The 21,041-nt window shown below is 40.1% G+C and overlaps 1 protein-coding gene across 2 annotated transcripts in view; it reads right to left on the bottom strand.

The window, feature by feature from the left end:
- LOC122792251 (solute carrier family 22 member 13-like) overlaps nt 1-21,041 on the bottom strand; it is a 542,188-nt gene that overhangs the window by 162,730 nt on the left and 358,417 nt on the right. The gene's annotated exons all lie outside the window — the stretch shown is intronic.

Raw genomic sequence — 21,041 nt, 5'->3', positions numbered from 1 at the left:
TATTGTGTAAACTGAAACATCTCCTCTGTGTAATTATCTCTTGGCTAGTGGGGCTGGTTTTTTTGTGTTCTTGTAAAAAAAGTTTCTGTCTTTTGCACACAGTGCAGACTAGAGAGGTTGTTGACTGCAACTGAGCTACAAAATATAAGTATCTTGATTTTTTTGAATATTTTTACAGATTACTGTTTTACAATTTAATATATATAAAGCACTTTGTCTATTCAGTATCTTCACAAATCCTTATCTGTTTAAAAACTTTCATTTGTCTCTCTAGTGCTGTCTGTAGGCTATTGTGTAAACTGAAACATCTCCTCTGTGTAATTATCTCTTGGCTAGTGGGGGCTGGTTCTTTTGTGTTCTTGTAAAAAAAAGTTTCTGTCTTTTGCACACAGTGCAGACTAGAGAGGTTGTTGACTGCAACTGAGCTACAAAATATAAGTATCTTGATTTTTTTGATTATTTTTACAGATTACTGTTTTACAATTTAATATATATAAAGCACTTTGTCTATTCAGTATCTTCACAAATCCTTATCTGTTTAAAAACTTTCATTTGTCTCTCTAGTGCTGTCTGTAGGCTATTGTGTAAACTGAAACATCTCCTCTGTGTAATTATCTCTTGGCTAGTGGGGGCTGGTTCTTTTGTGTTCTTGTAAAAAAAGTTTCTGTCTTTTGCACACAGTGCAGACTAGAGAGGTTGTTGACTGCAACTGAGCTACAAAATATAAGTATCTTGATTTTTTTTGATTATTTTTACAGATTACTGTTTTTACAATTTAATATATATAAAGCACTTTGTCTATTCAGTATCTTCACAAATCCTTATCTGTTTAAAACTTTCATTTGTCTCTCTAGTGCTGTCTGTAGGCTATTGTGTAAACTGAAACATCTCCTCTGTGTAATTATCTCTTGGCTAGTGGGGGCTGGTTCTTTTGTGTTCTTGTAAAAAAAAAGTTTCTGTCTTTTGCACACAGTGCAGACTAGAGAGGTTGTTGACTGCAACTGAGCTACAAAATATAAGTATCTTGATTTTTTTTGATTATTTTTACAGATTACTGTTTTTACAATTTAATATATATAAAGCACTTTGTCTATTCAGTATCTTCACAAATCCTTATCTGTTTAAAAACTTTCATTTGTCTCTCTAGTGCTGTCTGTAGGCTATTGTGTAAACTGAAACATCTCCTCTGTGTAATTATCTCTTGGCTAGTGGGGCTGGTTCTTTTGTGTTCTTGTAAAAAAAAGTTTCTGTCTTTTGCACACAGTGCAGACTAGAGAGGTTGTTGACTGCAACTGAGCTACAAAATATAAGTATCTTGATTTTTTGATTATTTTTACAAATTACTGTTTTACAATTTAATATATATAAAGCACTTTGTCTATTCAGTATCTTCACAAATCCTTATCTGTTTAAAACTTTCATTTGTCTCTCTAGTGCTGTCTGTAGGCTATTGTGTAAACTGAAACATCTCCTCTGTGTAATTATCTCTTGGCTAGTGGGGGCTGGTTCTTTTGTGTTCTTGTAAAAAAGCTTCTGTCTTTTGCACACAGTGCAGACTAGAGAGGTTGTTGACTGCAACTGAGCTACAAAATATAAGTATCTGGATTTTTTTTTGATTATTTTTTACAGATTACTGTTTTTACAATTTAATATATATAAAGCACTTTATCTATTCAGTATCTTCACAAATCCTTATCTGTTTAACTCTCTAGTGCTGTCTGTAGGCTATTGTGTAAACTGAAACATCTCCTCTGTGTAATTATCTCTTGGCTAGTGGGGGCTGGTTCTTTTGTGTTCTTGTAAACAAAAAGTTTCTGTCTTTTGCACACAGTGCAGACTAGAGAGGTTGTTGACTGCAACTGAGCTACAAAATATAAGTATCTTGATTTTTTTTGATTATTTTTACAGATTACTGTTTTACAATTTAATATATATAAAGCACTTTGTCTATTCAGTATCTTCACAAATCCTTATCTGTTTAAAAACTTTCATTTGTCTCTCTAGTGCTGTCTGTAGGCTATTGTGTAAACTGAAACATCTCCTCTGTGTAATTATCTCTTGGCTAGTGGGGGCTGGTTCTTTTGTGTTCTTGTAAAAAAAGTTTCTGTCTTTTGCACACAGTGCAGACTAGAGAGGTTGTTGACTGCAACTGAGCTACAAAATATAAGTATCTTGATTTTTTTGATTATTTTTACAGATTACTGTTTTTACAATTTAATATATATAAAGCACTTTGTCTATTCAGTATCTTCACAAATCCTTATCTGTTTAAAAACTTTCATTTGTCTCTCTAGTGCTGTCTGTAGGCTATTGTGTAAACTGAAACATCTCCTCTGTGTAATTATCTCTTGGCTAGTGGGGGCTGGTTCTTTTGTGTTCTTGTAAAAAAAGTTTCTGTCTTTTGCACACAGTGCAGACTAGAGAGGTTGTTGACTGCAACTGAGCTACAAAATATAAGTATCTTGATTTTTTTTGATTATTTTTACAGATTACTGTTTTACAATTTAATATATATAAAGCACTTTGTCTATTCAGTATCTTCACAAATCCTTATCTGTTTAAAAACTTTCATTTGTCTCTCTAGTGCTGTCTCTAGGCTATTGTGTAAACTGAAACATCTCCTCTGTGTAATTATCTCTTGGCTAGTGGGGGCTGGTTCTTTTGTGTTCTTGTAAAAAAAAGTTTCTGTCTTTTGCACACAGTGCAGACTAGAGAGGTTGTTGACTGCAACTGAACTACAAAATATAAGTATCTTGATTTTTTTTTGATTATTTTACAGATTACTGTTTTTACAATTTAATATATATAAAGCACTTTGTCTATTCAGTATCTTCACAAATCCTTATCTGTTTAAAAACTTTCATTTGTCTCTCTAGTGCTGTCTCTAGGCTATTGTGTAAACTGAAACATCTCCTCTGTGTAATTATCTCTTGGCTAGTGGGGGCTGGTTCTTTTGTGTTCTTGTAAAAAAAAGTTTCTGTCTTTTGCACACAGTGCAGACTAGAGAGGTTGTTGACTGCAACTGAGCTACAAAATATAAGTATCTTGATTTTTTTGATTATTTTTACAGATTACTGTTTTTACAATTTAATATATATAAAGCACTTTGTCTATTCAGTATCTTCACAAATCCTTATCTGTTTAAAAACTTTCATTTGTCTCTCTAGTGCTGTCTGTAGGCTATTGTGTAAACTGAAACATCTCCTCTGTGTAATTATCTCTTGGCTAGTGGGGGCTGGTTCTTTTGTGTTCTTGTAAAAAAAACGTTTCTGTCTTTTGCACACAGTGCAGACTAGAGAGGTTGTTGACTGCAACTGAGCTACAAAATATAAGTATCTTGATTTTTTTGATTATTTTACAGATTACTGTTTTACAATTTAATATATATAAAGCACTTTGTCTATTCAGTATCTTCACAAATCCTTATCTGTTTAAAAACTTTCATTTGTCTCTCTAGTGCTGTCTGTAGGCTATTTTGTCCCACCCTCCCTCCCTGTTGGTGTCTTGCTCTTATACTTGGTGGCTTTGCAGTTGCCCGCCCCTACTGTGAGACACCTCCCAGTCTAGTGTCATTAGCTCATTCTGCTTAATACAGCGAGAACATTTGATAAGGCCTTCTGTTCCTCCTTTTTCCCTTTCAAAAAGTAAAACAAAACTTTTTTTTTTCTCTTTCGCCTGACCCTTCTTGTGTTCTGACTGTCCTTCTCAAACATTTTGGAAATATACAGTATATTTCAGAGCATTTGTTATAACTGTATTTGCTATAACTGATTTAAGTATTTTTTTCTGGCTTTTTGATTATTTACTGCTTAGCGACTGCATTTTAGCCTGTCTATACAGCTCTGCATTCTATTTAAACTGTTTTTGTGTTGATTAACTGTTTTGCACTTTTAAAAAGTTAGTTGTTGCTTAATTTTACCTGTAGGCTAACACACTCAAGTGCGCTAGCCACTTAATAGCATTTATAGCATTTACTGTCTGTTTTCTGCAAAAAAAAAAAAAAAAAAAAAAAAAAAACCTTGTTTTCCCGCCTTACTGAACTAGAATAGACCAGTCTTCAGAGTTTGCTGATCTCTGGGCTTTGTCTTGGTTCCTGTGCTATTCCATATCCTTATTTGGATAAAAGGAAGCGTCTTTGTTCACCAGTGGGAGTGGGGAGCACTGAGCGGCCTATTTGTCCCTAGAGGAGTGGTTCCAGCCAGAAACTTGTAGTCTATTGGCTATTTTGGGTCAATTCCTAGCTCTTTCAGCCCCCTGTAATAAAGCCCGCTTTAGCGTGCTTTTTTGCTTGTATTCAACTCAACACAGCTCCTCGTGGTGTCCTGCAGAGTTCTACAAGCAGCAGAGAGCAAAAGAGTGACTTTTTCCTGATTTAAGTATTTTTTTTCTGGCTTTTTGATTATTTACTGCTTAGCGACTGCTTTTTCGCCTGTTCATACAGATCTGCATTCTATTTAAACTGTTTTTTGTGTTGATTAACTGTTTTGCACTTTTAAAAAAGTTATTTGTTGCTTAATTTTACCTGTAGGCTAACACACTCAAGTGCTAGCCGTTTAAAAGCATTTATAGCATTTACTGTCTGTTTTTCTTCTGTTTTCTGCAAAAAAGTAAAAAAAAAAAAAAAAAAAATCTTGTTTTCTCGCCTTACTGAACTAGAATAGTCCAGTCTTCAGAGTTTGCTGACCTCTGGGCTTTGTCTTGGTTCCTGTGCTATTCCATATCCTTATTTGGATAAAAGGAAGCATCTTTGTTCACCAGTGGGAGTGGGGAGCACTGAGCGGCCTGTTTGTCCCTAGAGGAGTGGTTCCAGCCAGAAACTTGTAGTCTATTGGCCATTTTAGGTCAATTCCTAGCTCTCTTCAGCCCCCTGTAATAAAGCCCGCTTTAGCGAGCTTTTTCGCTTGTATTCAACTCAGCACAGCTCCTCGTGGTGTCCTGCAGAGTTCTACAAGCAGCAGAGAGCAAAAGAGTGACTTTTTCCTGATTTAAGTATTTTTCTGGCTTTTGATTATTTACTGCTTAGCGACTGCATTTTCGCCTGTTTATACAGCTCAGCATTCTATTTAAACTGTTTTTGTGTTGATTAACTGTTTTGCACTTTTAAAAAAAGTTATTTGTTGTTTAATTTTACCTGTAGGCTAACACACTCAAGTGTGCTAGCCGTTTAAAAGCATTTATAGCATTTACTGTCTGTTTTTCCTCTGTTTTCTGCAAAAAAAAAAAAAAAAAAATCTTGTTTTCCCGCCTTACTGAACTAGAATAGTCCAGTCTTCAGGGTTTGCTGATCTCTGGGCTTTGGCTTGGTTCCTGTGCTATTCCATATCCTTATTTGGATAAAGGGAAGCTTCTTTGTTCACCAGTGGGAGTGGGGAGCACTGAGCAGCCTATTTGTCCATAGAGCAGTGGTTCCAGCCAGAAACTTGTAGTCTATTGGCCATTTTGGGTCAATTCCTAGCTCTTTTCAACCCCCTGCTATAAAGCCCACTTTAGCGCGGAGTTGCCCGTAGAGCACCATCGGGCAGCGCCGGTTAAACAAGGTTAAACTATTTCTGGCTTCGTAAAGTCTGCTTTTCAATTTTTCCCTTAGAACTTCTCTATTTGCAATCTAAACAGTCTATTCTCTATCTCAAAAGCTCAGCACTTGCTCCTAAAGCATTTTTATATAGGTAAAGCTCAGCACTTGCTCCTAAAGCATTTTTATATAGGTAAAGTACTTGTATACTAAACAAAGTACTACATTAGCCTAGAATCCCCTTGAGTACCCATTTCCCTATAGGTCCCTTCTGACTCAGTTACACAGCAAACTTTATCACTTTTTCTAGCATGTCGAAGGGTCAGTTGCTAGTGTCCTCTCCTGTTCAGCTGGTAAACCTGGGCATCTTGAGGCAATGTTACAATTGCCTCATGTACACAGACAACCCACTCCTTCTCCCACAAAACACAAATACATGTGAGAGATGCAACTATATAGCCAAACTGGAGGCTGAGCTCTCTCAACTCAGGACTGGCAAGAACAGACAGGAGGAGAAGGAAACCACGCACATCACAAACCCAGTTTCACATAGAACTATCACAACTGCAAAACAAACACATAAACACACAAAGACATACTCGGAGGCACTGATCAAAAATCTACCAAAACTACAGAGGCCTCTAAAGCAGACACCCAAGCAACTGCCACCTCAAGACATAAGACATGTAACACATAGTTCTCAAAGTCAGTGTGCTAAACAGTCACAGCCCTTAAGGCCAAACACAGTGCCAGACACACTTGTTATAGGTGACTCCATAGTCAGACACACTGACGTCCCACTCACCAGACTGAACAAGGAAAAGATCACAGTAAGCTGCCTGTCATGCGCTAGAATCCGCCACATAACACAAGCACTCAGGTCACTCCACAGCAAGTACAAGTATGACTCAGTCATTGTCCATGCCGGTGTAAACGACCTGAGACGTACCTCCCTGGACTACATGAAAAGAGACATAGAGGAGCTCTCAGATTATGTAGCCCAGGCCGGTATGACCCTGACCCTGAGCAGTATCCTACCCTCACCAAGAATGATGCCACAATACAGAGACAAAATGATCAGCTTTAATAATTGGCTTCATTACTGGTGTCATTCTAAGGGGATCCAATGTCTGTCTGCCTGGGATGACATGCTTGACAAGCCACGCTGCTTTGCAAGGGACGGCTTGCACCTGTCACCCCTGGGCTTCTGGATATTGGCAAAGGCTCTTGCCACCCCCATAGTGCCTATTTTAGGCAAGGCTCAAATTATAAACCTACCGCCCTAGAAAACAAAAATGGAGAAAAACTAAGGGTAATACTGCTCAATACCAGAAGTCTAAACCTCAAGATGCACACCCTCAAAGCCCTCCTCAGTATGGAGAATGTCGATGTCTGTGCTGTGACTGAAACCTGGTTCAAGGCTCCTGAGAGCACCCCAGCACTATCAGGTTATACCTCATATCATGCGTTCCGGCCCCAAAATCCGAACCGAACCACAAAAGGAGGGGGAGTATCCATATTCATAAAGGATACCCACACCTCCAGGTTAGTGGCAACGCACGAAGCATTGGAGACCATCCAGGTGCAATTAACCATAGGTAAAACTGCCCTACAGTTTGTAACATGCTACAGACCACCTTCTCAAACTCAGGAAACCCACACAGCCTTCCTGAAGACACTGGAGAGTATGAATGTCTCTCCAAACACCATCATATTGGGTGACTTCAACTACCCAAACATAGACTGGGAACATTACTCAAGCCCCAACACCCTAGCCCAAAGGTTCCTTGAGTTCATAAACTCAAATGCTATGGAACAACTAGTCACCATTCCCACAAGAGGAGAAAATATACTAGACCTGATCATCACAAACATGGGGACAAAATGCACCACACCGAAGTATATCCCTCATTGGTGAGATCAGACCATAAATTAATCTCACTGGAGATCCACATCCCGCCCCACCCCCAGCAAAAGACCACAGTGAAGAACTTCTCAAAAGCAAACTTCACACTTCTTAAGACTGGAGTGGTATCCTTCAAGGCCCCGAGCCAGTGGAAACCACAACCCACGCTGCTGAAACCCTTACAAATGCCTTCTACGAGCACCTCCAGGAATGTATGGATCAAGCAATCCCTAATAAAATCAAGACCCTTTCCACCAAAGGCAGGCGCCCAGTCTGGTGGACTCCAGCCATAAACAAACTCTACAACAAGAGGAGAAAGCTACTACATGACAGAGCAAAATCCCTAAAAGGGAAGGCATCTCTGATCAATACTAGCAAAAACTACGATCACTCATAAAATCATCCAAGGCCAACTTTGAGAGAAAAATCGCTAATGACACAAAAGACAATCATAAAGCCTTCTTTAGCTATGTTAGAAACCTGGGTGGAAACTCCCAGATATGCTCAGAATTAGTCCAAAATGATAAAAAAATCACTGAACCCACAGACATTGCCAACATACGGGCAGACAGGTTCAGTGCAAATTTCTCCCCTCCCTCCCCCCCAAAAGGAGAAATATCTATCCCACCAGAGTCTAGCCTCCCAAACATCTCAGATGCCCAGGTGAGAGCTGCTCTCTCTAAAGCAAAAAACACAGCATCAATGGGACCGGACGGTGTCCCTGGCTGTGTGCTACATGAACTCAGTGAGGAACTAAACCCACACATAAGGCTGCTGTTTAATCTTAGCCTTACTACAGGATACGTACCCAAAGAATGGCGTACGGCAACTGTGGTCCCACTCCACAAAGGTGGTGCTTCTACGGACCCTGGAAATTACCACCCCATAAGCTTGACGAGCCTTGTCTGCAAAGCTATGGAGAGGATCATAATGGAACTCATAAATAAAGACATTGGGGACCTACAGACACTGGATCCTACCCAATTTGGCTTTGTCAAGGGCAGATCCTGCCTCTTGAACTTGGTCGACTTTTTCGAAACAGTCACTAAGGCCATTGATGAGGGTAAGGCAGTTCACACAGCCTACCTTGACCTAGCAAAAGCGTTCGACACAATACCCCACTCGGGCATCATAGAAAAGCTCACCAGCTTAGATGTAAACCCATATGTCACAAGATGGGTTGCAAACTGGCTCAAGGACAGAACACACATGGTTAGAGTTGCTGGTGCCATGTCAGACTCTAAGCCGGTCACGAGCGGTGTCCCACAGGGCTCAGTCCTGGGCCCCTTCTTGTTCGGCATTTATTTTTCTGAAGTGCAGGCAAACATAGGGGGATTGTGGCTGACAAAATTTGCAGATGACTGCAAACTGGGCACCATAATTGACACTCCATCAGACACAGACATCCTCCAGAAAGGTCTCATAGAAATGGATAACTGGTGCCAGAGCCATGGCCTTAAGCTAAATGCCAAAAAATGTATAGTCATACCCTTTGGGAAAAACAAGGTAACCCCTAATTACCACATAGGTGGTAATCCATTAAACACGGAAGAAGTTATCAGGGACCTGGGGACCCAAGTTGACAGTAACCTCTCTTTTGACACTCACATTGCCAAAGTGGTTAGGAAGACCTTCTACATTGCCCACCTGATCATGAAGGGATTTACATCCAGATCAGGAGAGGTCATTGTACCCTGTACTCTTCACTTATCAGACCAATGATTGAGTACAACGCCCCATTCGAATGTACCTTACCCGACACCTGCAGCAGTTGGAAAGACCCCAAAAGTTCCTCACTAAAAGGATAAAGGGGCTCAAACATATGTCATACAATGCCCGACTGAAGAAACTCCAGCTCTATTCAGTCGCATACCATCTGCTCAGAGGTGATCTGTGCCTGACATACAAGGCCATGTCCAACCCGGAATTAATGGACATGCTCCACCTCAAAAAATCCAAATCCACCAGAGCCATGAGAGCAAGAGACTTAAACCTCAACACAGATATAAATAGGACGTGCTGGAGGGACAGATTCATCACCCAGAGACTCCCTATACTATGGAACAGAATCCCAGTCCATGTGAGGCAGAGCCCCTCACTGACTCTGTTCAAGAGAAATCTTGACGAGTGGATGGGAGATCGTAGGTTTACCCCGGGAATCATCTCTGTATCACTGCTGGACAGAGGCACAGCAAACTAATGGGTATAGTATTCTCATCCTAAGGGGTGGTGAAAGCCACACACACTCTGGCTAGGCTTATAAATGCCCTAGGGCAGATAGCCTAGTATGAACCTATGAACCTATGAACCTAAATAAGTACAGAGGGTATATGATTACCTTTGCATTCTAAATCTACACTGGTCAGTGTAAATAAACCAACTAATACACTCTAACCCATGGGACCAAACCTCCATAGAAAATCTTGTATTCTACATTTAGTAATAAAATTAACAGCATGAGACTGATTGAAGTTTTTTTGGGGCTTTTTAACCATCATGGTTGGTGTAAGCTTCCAAATATGGAGATTAATTGCTTTTTCCACACTTATAAGAATACAGCCAATAGGTCCCATGACATATCCATAAGAATATGTTTGTAGATAGTGGGTCATTTATTCCTATTGCACTCTCATTATTTAACATATCCATAAGAATATGTTTGTAGATAGGGGTAATTTATTCCTGATGCACTCTCATTACTTAATATATCCATAAGAATATGTTTGTAGATAGGGGTCATTTATTCCTGATGCACTCTCATTACTTAACATATCTATAAGAATATGTTTGTAGATAGGGGTCATTTATTCCTGTTGCACTCTCATTAATTAACATATCCATAAGTATATGTTTGTAGATAGGGGTCATTTATTCCTGATGCACTGACATTACTTAACATATCCATAAGAATATGTTTGTAGATAGAGGTCATTTATTCATGTTGCACTCTCATTACTTAACATATCCATAAGTATACCTTTGTAGATAGGGGTAATTTATTCCTGATGCACTCTCATTATGCCTAGATTTTGTAACAGCATGAAGTTCCTGTACACTAACAGGAGTGGCTAAGATATTTACCTAATCCTGTCTTAGCCCAGGCAAGTTTATAGAGAAATTGTCTTTTTCTGGGGTCTGCCTTTTCTAAGGTGCTTCATGAACTGAATTTAAAAAGGATCTAAATGCCTTAAATACAGTTTTTCTCCCATACAATATTTACTGATTCTGCAACGAGGACACAATCTGTCTTACTGATCTGAGTCATAGTCTTAAGAGTAGAGTTTTTGTCTGCCCTTTGGAATAAAACTAAAACATCTCAGCAGAGATTCTTAGCTTTTTTATCTAATGGACTGTATTTGTTGACTGAAGAACCTAGTCATGTCTTTATACATTTCAATGCCACCTTACTGATAAATATCTCTCAGCCTCTTATCACAAGAAATCTGGACAAAGCCTAAAATAATAGGAGGACAAAGGCCTTAAAACAGGGACAGATTTTAAATATTCCTCTTATAAACTTGGAAAGTTGCTAGAATAATCGGTTTCAGGTTAGCATGCATTTTGGGGAGGCTACAAAGTCTGAAACTCAAATGTGTTTCATTATTTAGTGACTTCAATCCTCTGCGATTTGTCAAAAAACTCAGATTTTATGAGGAACAGACCAAAAATGTGAGGGATAAATCTGGACATTCTGCAACAGTCTGGACCTTGAGAAAGTCAATTAACTAACAATGCTTAGAACTAGGAATTGGGTCTGGACTCCACAATGGTCCTCTGGATTGCAAGCCTGGTAACTACTTATGAATCTTTGAGTTTGATGATGCAACAGTAAATAAACAACAGGCACATCAAAACAACAATTGATACAAAATGTTTATGCCTGTAGCTGAAATAGTAAATAACAGGCCTTCCACAGGATTGAAACTGAGCAGCACCACCAGACCATTGAGATGGCCAAGCAACAGGTACTGCAGTTCAACAAATGGTGCAAGACATCTGTGGAAATATTTAATTGTAGAAATCAAGAGCAATCAGCAGCCACTTTGAAAGAGTTGGGGGTGGGGACCACCAACAGTACAACAAAAGTAAGCTTAAAATAACCACTCTGACAATTTTAAGACATTGTACAGTCCAGCTAAACAAGAGAGAATCCTAGCTATGCTCCAGATTAATATCACAATACCAGTGGAATACATGAAGAAAGTGGTCCAAGAAATCAAAAAACAATTAAACAAGCTTCACTCCTATGTAGATAGATAACTAACACACAAACAGTAAAGCTATTTACAAAACAAGAAAACCTTCTAGGTGAGTGGGGGTGGGGGGGGCAATAAGTCATTGCTGAAAGGGAGTTCCCATTATAGCATTGGCAGCATGAACACACTCTTTTAACCAAATAATGAAAACTAAAAAGATGGCAAATAACCTACCTTAATATATAAAAATCCCTCTTGTGTGAATCCCAAGGCCACAGGACATTTAGCCACCTATTGGTAAATATTTCTAGGTGACCTCCTGCTGCACATGAAAATCTGTAAGATTTCTACTTGTGGACAAGAAAAGAAAGGAACAGCTGCCTGCTTACACCATGGAATAATACATGTGTTTACAAATAAATTTATTTATTTAACAATCATTGACTGGGAAAGTCTGAGTAGGACAGGGCTTATTTTCAGCGGCGGCCTGGGGAGAAATGCTCCAGACACGTCTTTTCTTAACAAAGATGCTAGAATGAGAGGCAGCTGAAAAGGGTGAAAGTACATCATCAAAACAGCTCAGGTCAGAACTTATCACATCAATAAATTCGAAAAAACAAACAAACCTAAAACCAAGCCTAAAGCCAAGTCTAAACCCAAGTTGCTAGGTGTAGAAGGAAGGCAATGACTTAGATCACTGGTACATTTAGGTTACTCCACTCTTCAAGACCTTAGGTGAAGTGGCTACATTAAGAATGCCCTGCCCCAACATGAGGGTAACCTAACAGCACCATGTCACTTTCTGTAATAGTAATGAATAAACTGAGTGTGCGCTCAGTGTCACAAAGGTAAAACTCTGCTTCTAAGTAAATGTTAAGTCAAAATACAGACAGGAGTGCTGAAAGGAAGCATCTGTGATTAGAGTCCAAATAATAACAAAATAGGAGCTTTAAGATGTGCTCACACTGAATCCAACCACAGGACGCCATTGAGACTTCAATCAGTCTGATGTCAACACCAAACAGAGACACCTATGTTCAAATTATGTTAATAAGTGCTCAAGCCAACAGCCAACAGTTTCTACTGAAAATGTAAACTCTTTCTCTCTTTGCTGGCTGTGCATGGGGAAGCCAAAATAAAGAACAAAGAAATTCACCAGTGATACAGACTTTAAGATCCCTTTCATGGTATAACCACTCTTCCTCAAACTCCTTCCTTATGTTTACAGCACTGTATTTACCATATTTAAATACTTGTGAACCTCTGCTATCTCTGAAAAACTCAAACAAAAAAACAAAAAAAATCTTGCTTTTTTCCCACTTTTCTGAGATTTAAAAAAGTTCAGTTACAAGTTTCTGTGAGGCCATTTTTTGCTTGGGCTAAAGGGCAGTCTCTCTGTTGATCAGTGGCAGTGAAAAACATTGAGCAGCCTGCTTGCCCCTGTGGGAGTGGTTACTGACTTGAAACTGTAGTTTTATTGGCCATTTTGGGTCAGTTCCAAAACTCCTTCATCTTCCTCTCTTAAAACCCTCTTTTGCGCGGTTTTGTGCATTTTTGTGCATAGCGCAACAGCGGGCAGCGCCGCCTAATTGGGTTTAAACTATTCCTGGCTCCACAAAGTCTGCTCTTCACTTTTTCACTTAGAACTGCTCTATCTCTCAATTTAATCACCATATTCTCATTCTAAGGCCCTTCACTGGTCCAATTAAGTAATCCTACAAGTTAGCACTATTAAACCATAAGCACTACTTACTCTTATACTCTCTACGATTACCCTGTCCTCTATTGGTCCATCTTAAATTCAGTTTCCCTGTATTATTCTAGCATGTCCAAAGGTCAGTCAATGGTTTCCTCTCCAGTCCAGCTGGTGAATCTGGGAATTTTGAGGCAATGTTACAACTGTCTCATGTACAAGGACAACCCTCTCCTCCTCCAAACAGGTTCAAATATATGTGAGAGATGCAACTATTTAGCCAAACTGGAGGCTGAGCTCTCTCATCTCAAAACTGGTGTAACCAGTCAGGAGGAGAAGGTAACCTCACACAACACAATTCCAGTATCATATAGTCCCACCACATCAGAGAACTAAACACATAAATACACAAAAACATACTCAGAGGCTCAAAATAAAAATCTACCTAAGCAACAGAGACCTCCAAAGCAGACATCCAAGCAAACGCTACCTCAAAACAAAACACGCACAACACATAGCCCACAAAGTCAGTGTGCCAAGCAGCCACAGCCTTAAGGCTGAATAACACACCTGATACCCTTGTAATAGGTGACTCTGTTGTCAGACACACTGACATCCTGCTCACCAGGCTGAATAAAGAGAAGGTCACTGTGAGCTGCCTGTCGGGTGCTAGGATCCGCCACATAACGCAAGCACTCAGGTCATTCCAAAGCAAATACAAATATGACTCAGTCATTGTACATGCTGGTGTGAATGACCTGAGACGTACCTCCCTGGACTACATGAAAAGAGACATAGAGGAGCTCTCTGATCATGTAGCCCAGGCTGGTATGACCCTGACCTTGAGCAGCATCTTACCCTCACCTAGAATGATGCCACAGTACAAAGACAAAATGATCGATTTTAACAATTGGCTAAAATTTTGGTGTCATTCAAAGGGGATCCAGTGTCTGTCAGCCTGGGATGACATGCTCGACAAGCCACATTGCTTCGCTAGGGACGGCTTGCACCTGTCACCACTGGGCTTTCAGATATTGGCAAAGGCTCTTGCCACCCCATAGTGCCTTTTTAGGCAAGGCTCAAAAGTCAAACCCACCCCCATAGACAGCACAAGGAACAAGAAACTAAGGGTAATGCTGCTAAATGCCAGAAGTCTTAACCTCAAGATGCATGCACTCAAAGCTCTCCTCAGTATGGAGAACATCGATATCTGTGCAGTGACAGAAACCTGGTTCAAAGCTCCAGAGAGCACACCAGCACTACCAGGCTATACCTCATATCATGCTTTTCGGCCCCAAAACCCGGACCAAACCACAAAAGGCGGGGGAGTTTCCATATTTATCAAGGATATCCACACCTCCAGGTTAGTGGCTTTGCACGAAGTATCGGAGACCATCCATGTGCAACTAACAGTGGGCAAGACTGCTTATCAGTTTATAGCATCCTACAGACCACCCTCTCAAAGTCAGGAATCCCAGTCGGCTTTCCTGAAAACATTGGAGAACATGAAGATCTCTCCGAACACCATTATATTGGGTGACTTCAACTACCCAAACATTGACTGGGAGCACTACTCAAGCCCCAGCACCTTAGCCCAAAGGTTCCTGGAAATTATAAACTCAAATGCTATGGAACAACTAGTCACCACTCCCACAAGATGGGACAACATACTAGACCTGATCATTAACAACATGGGGACTCTATGCTCCACACCAGAAGTATATCCCTCATTGGTAAGATCAGACCATAAATTAATTTCACTGGATGTCCACAACCCGACCCCACCCCCAGCCCAGAAAACCACAGTGAAAAACTTCTCAAAAGCAAACTTCTCACTTCTCAAAACCAAAGTGGAATCCTTCAAGGCCCCAGGGCCAGTGGAAACTACGCCCCAAACTGCAGAATCCTATATAAACGCATTCTACGGACATCTCCAGGAATGCATGGATCATGCTATCCCAAACAAAACCAAGACCCAATCATCCAAAAGCAGGCGTCCAGTCTGGTGGACCCCTGCCATAAATAAACTGTACAACAGAAGGAGGAAGCTACTACATGATAAAGCAAAATCCCTAATAGGGAAGGCATCTCTGATCAGTACTAGCAAAAAATTACGATCCCTCATAAAATCCTCCAAGGCCAGCTTCGAGAGAAAAATTGCACAGGACACCAAAGACAATCATAAGGCTTTTTTCAGTTATGTTAGAAACCTGGGATGCAACTCCCAGACTTGTTCTGAGTTGATTCTAAACAACAAAAAATACACTGAACCCACAGACATCGCCAATATCCTGGCAAACAGGTTCAGTGCAAACTTCTCCACCCCCCCCCCAAAAGAGCAAGTATCTATCCCAGCAGAGGGCTGCCTCCCAAACATCTCTGATGCTCAGGTGAAGGCTGCCCTCTCCAAAGCAAAAAACACTGCTTCCATGGGACCAGATGGTGTCCCAGGTTGCGTCCTACATGAACTCCAAGAGGAACTAATCCCTCAAATAAAACAGCTATACAATCTCAGCCTCACTACAGGATATGTGCCCACAGAATGGCGTACAGCAACAGTGGTCCCACTCCACAAAGCTGGAGCCTCTATGGACCCTGGAAACTATCACCCCATAAGCCTGACTAGCTTAGTCTGCAAGGCTATGGAGAGGATCATCATGGAGCTCATAAACAAAGACATTGGGGACCTACAGACACTAGATCCTACCCAGTTCGGCTTTGTCAAGGGCAGATCCTGCCTTTTGAACCTGGTTGACTTCTTCGAAACAGTCACCAAAGCCATAGATGAAGGGAAGGTAGTCCACACAGCCTATCTGGACCTAGCAAAGGCATTTGACACAATACCCCACTCTGGCATCATAGATAAGCTATCCAGCTTAAATATAAACCCCTATATCACAAGATTGGTCGCAAACTGGCTCAAAGACAGAACCCACAGAGTGAGAGTTGCTGGAGCCATGTCAGACTCGAAACCGGTCACAAGTGGCGTCCCACAGGGTTCTGTCTTGGGACCACTCTTGTTTGGTATATACTTTTCCGAGGTACAGGCAAACGTGGGAGGACTATGGCTCACCAAGTTCGCAGACGACTGCAAACTGGGTGCCATAATCAACTCTCCAGCTGACACAAACATCCTTCAAAAAGGTCTCACAGAGACAGATAACTGGTGCCAGCACCATGGTTTAAAGCTAAATGCCAAAAAATGTATAGCCATACCCTTTGGCAAAAATAATGTGCCCACAAATTACCACATAGGTGGAAACCCATTAAGTACAGAGAAAGTTATTAGGGACCTGGGGACCCAAGTTGATAGCAATCTCTCCTTTGAAAACCACATTGCCAAAGTGGTTAGAAAGACCTTCTACACAGCCCACCTCATCACGAAGGGTTTCACATCTAGATCAAGAGAGGTAATCGTGCCCCTTTATTCATCCCTCATCAGGCCCATCATCATAGAATACAATGCCCCTTTTGGGATGTACCTTACCTGACACCTGCAGCAATTAGAAAGACCCCAAATGTATCTCACCAAGAGGATGAAGGGTCTCAAACAGATGCCATATGCTGCTCGGTTAAAAAAACTCCAGCTCTACTCAGTTGCATACCGCCTACTTCGAGGCGATCTATGCCTGACATACAAAGCTATGTCAAATCCAGAATTAATGGACATGCTCCACCTCAGTAAATCTAAATCCCTTAGAGCCACACGCTCGAGGGACTTGAACTTCAGCACAGAAATAAATAGAACTTGCTGGAGGGACAGGTTCATAACCCAGAGGCTCCCTTCGCTCTGGAATAGAATTCCAGTTCATGTGAGGCAGAGCACCTCACTGAATCTCTTCAAGAAGAATCTCGATAGGTGGATGGGGGATCATAGGTTTGTCCCAGGGATTACTCCCGTGTCACTATTAGACAGAGGCACAGTAAACTAAACCTTAAAAAGGGCACAGTATACTCAAATCAAGGGGTGGCGTAAGCGATACAGAATCGGGCTAGGCTTATAATTGCCTCAGGGCAGATAGCCTAGTATGAACCTATGAACCTATGAACCTAAGTGAGTTTGACTGTTAGAAAAGGACTCTAGTCAATGGCAGTCCAAGTAGCCTGTCTCATGTTGGTTGTCAATCCACAATGACCGAATGGATTACACCTGATTTTTCTTTCTTTCTTTCCTTTTTTCTTTCTCTTTCTTTTTTCTACTTTCCCTTCTCCCTTAAAAGTAGGTACTTAATCTTTGTTATTCTCACGGGTAAACAGTTGGTGGATATACTTATTTCTGCATATGCACCCACCATGGGCTCTTTCTGGTGTATATAATCATGATAACAAGTGAAGTGAGTGCGACTTTACGTTTCCACAATGGCACAGGCTATGGTCCTGTAAAAGCAGGCTGAAAGTCAATACTAAACACGTGGAGCAATGCTAAATTTACATTTCAATACTAACATGTGTAGTGCTTCGGAATGTACATTTTCTCGATGGACGACTTTTGTTTCTATTTCTTTTTCTATGGCCCCCATACATGTGGGCTGATTTTCAACCATTTACTGTTACATGGATCCGAAGACTATCACCAAAGGCACTTAATTATAAAAATGTACCCATGATATGACCACTATGCCTATTTGCATTTAATGAGAGACTGTAGTGTGTGTTTTTCTTTGAATTTTTAGAGGGAGTGCCTCTAGGCAGGAACATTTATATACTCTTTTATTAGTCCACTGGCACATATGCTAATTGGGGCAATAACTTGATAGATACTGAGAGCATAAAGAAGATTTTAAAATGTAATTGGAAGATCATTTTAGGTAATCCAGCATTGACAAGTATATTAGGGATGGAATCTATTTTTGTATACAAGAGATCACGTAACCTCAAACAATTATTAGAGTTTCATCCACAAGTTGAAATGACCATTTCCAGAAATATCAGGCGCACATATTCTTGTGGTCACTGTGGACAATGTAGATTTATAAGTAATACAAATAATATTTATTTTTTTCATTTAAATAAGTTTGTTACAGCAAAAGATTTTTATAATTGTCCGAGTTATAATATAGTATATAATGCTGAATGTAACACGTCAACATTTTTACATTGGAAAAAGCAAACGTCAATTTAAAACCAGAGTTAGGGAACATTTAAAAGCCATCAAAGACAAGGACTACACAAATTCTTTAGCTAAACACGCTTCTAGTTGTGCCAGCTTTAGGAAGTACCACTTTTCTGTTTTAGATCAGGTTAAAGGGTTGGATTTTGTTGACAGCTGCAATAATGTACTACAAATCAAAGAGATGAAATGGCAAGTGTATCTTAGAGCAGACTGTTCAGCGGGACTTAATGAACATATTAATATTAAATGCCTGCTAAAGTTTAGAGTCTGTTAGCATAGTTTGGTATGATATATGTATAAAGTGTGTGTTTAAAATGATTACATTTTATATAATAATTGTTTACAGCATGTATTTAAGGTATGGATAGTCGCATTTTTTTATTTCCTATTATTGGTTTTCCACAGTCCTTAATTGATTACATTTTTACTCATTCAAGGAAGTTACATCATAGAACAAGGTGTCTATTATTGGTTGGTTTTATTTTTAGCTGGAGTCTTATAAAATTTAAATGAGAGTCAGTTATATGGCAAAATATTTTCTGATGAAGCTCTGTGGTGTTTTTGTAATAAACTTGGAATGAAAGCAATAATTTTGAGTTCCATTTCTCTGGTGAACTTTACATTTAATTTTGCATCATTGGGAGCCAGCTACGAGGTTTTGTGGTAGAGTTGGGATTGTGCCTCGCCTTAGTTGAATTTTGATTTCTTTATATATATATATATATATATATATATATATGGGTCTACTTTAAATAACCGAACCGACACTTTACCGACACAGAAAACACCGACCCCAAATAACCAAAAACACACAACACCGACAACTCACAAAACCGAACACCATTACACCGACACAAAAAACGTAAACTACACATTACACACAATGACATATCCACTAACCTTAACCCAAACCCTAAGCCTAAGGTCCGACCGCACACTTACCCTACCCACACCCTAACCCTAACTCACTTAACCCACCCCTAAACCTAAAGACTGTCACTATCGCACACTTAACCTACCTGCACCCTAACCCTAACTCACTTAACCCACCCTAAAACATAAAGCCCGTCACTATCGCACACTCACCCTACCCGCACTCTAAACCTAACTCACTTAACCCGTCCCTAAACTACAGTCCGTCACTATCACACACTTACCTTACCCGAACCCTAACTCCGACACTACCGCACACTCACCTTTCCCACAACCTAACTCAAAATCCCTAACTCCGACACTACCGCACACTGACCTTTCCCACACCCTAACCCAAAATCCCTCAATATCGCACACTTACCTGACCGCTCCTAAATCCGTCACTATCGCACACTTACCGAGTCGTGCTCACACGTTGCCCTTGTCGGTCTTTCGGCTGTCGGCAAATCACCTTTTCGATCAACTTGCTTTTCGGTCGTTTCATCTCGGTCTTCTGCGTGTCGGTGAAGTGTCGGTTTGGTTATTTAAAGTAGACCCAATTATATATATATATATATATATATATATATATATATGTATATAGATAGATATATATGTATATAGATAGATATATATGTGTGTATAGTTTTGGGTGGAGTACCTGTACACTGTCATAAAGTTATATAGTATAACGTTTCTAAAGGGAAAAGAATATCAAAAGAACAATGTATTTACAATATATACAATTGTCAGTAATGGGAGCTGGAGAGTAAGGCATGAATCAAATGTGGGAAAGAAGAGAAAACAGGGAGACAGAACAGAAAAGAGGAGTGGGGTGAGACACAAGGGGAGTGTACAGAGGGCATTTTAACAGCAGTTGTGCTCTGCCCAGGTTCAAAAGTACAGGACAGTAATTTCAGAACATTTACATTAAAGCCAGGATGTACCTACCTGTTAAAGTACTATGTGGATATAGGGCCAGAATGGCCCATGAAACAACCCCCCTTATAGAGTGCCTGCAAGTTCAACATACCCGGTGAGACAAACTGCAGGATATGTTGGATTTGGGGCTTTACCTAGAAGTCTAACAGTCTCTGTCTGTTTTAATTTGTTTTATGGCAAAATATAAGTTAATAATATTATTTCAATACACAGTAATAGCATATATTCCTGATACCTAATCTGAAATACTTGTAAGTCAGGGAGGCAAGAGGGTGGGGGGTGCACTAATATGTGGAGATTCAGCTGGGGGCTTCTCCAAAGTAGTTCAAACTGAAGTTCAGCTGAGGGTCTCTCCAGAGTAGTTCAAATTGGGCCCTGCATTTTCTAAGGCAAGTGCTCTGACCCATGTGTGCAGATGATTCAGTCTCAGGTCTGAATATACTACTACTACAAATATGAACAAAGCCCAAGGTGCTCTGATATCAAATACACTTACTACTAGCCTTATATTCAAACATGGTGTTCCCACTATAGACAGTCCATGACTAAAACAGAAGTCTAGTAACAATTTACCACTCAGATTCTGATCAAGCAACACCTTTACTGTTAACTTCCTTAATTTCTGTTTAGCTTCCTGACTGACTTTTTTTTTTTATTTCAAAAAATTTTTCTTTTAGATTTTTTTTTCTGTTTAGTTTATTTATTCAGTCTTTTAAGAACACTTTACCTAGAAGTGTTTGATTCACCCCAAGTTTACTTATTTGATG

This window comes from Protopterus annectens, chromosome 1.part2, assembly GCF_019279795.1.
Source record: "Protopterus annectens isolate FY-2018-M chromosome 1.part2, PAN1.0, whole genome shotgun sequence".
Classification (NCBI taxonomy): domain Eukaryota; kingdom Metazoa; phylum Chordata; order Ceratodontiformes; family Protopteridae; genus Protopterus; species Protopterus annectens.
The sequence above is the reverse complement of the archived record's forward strand: the minus strand, read 5'-3'. Positions and strand labels throughout refer to the sequence as shown.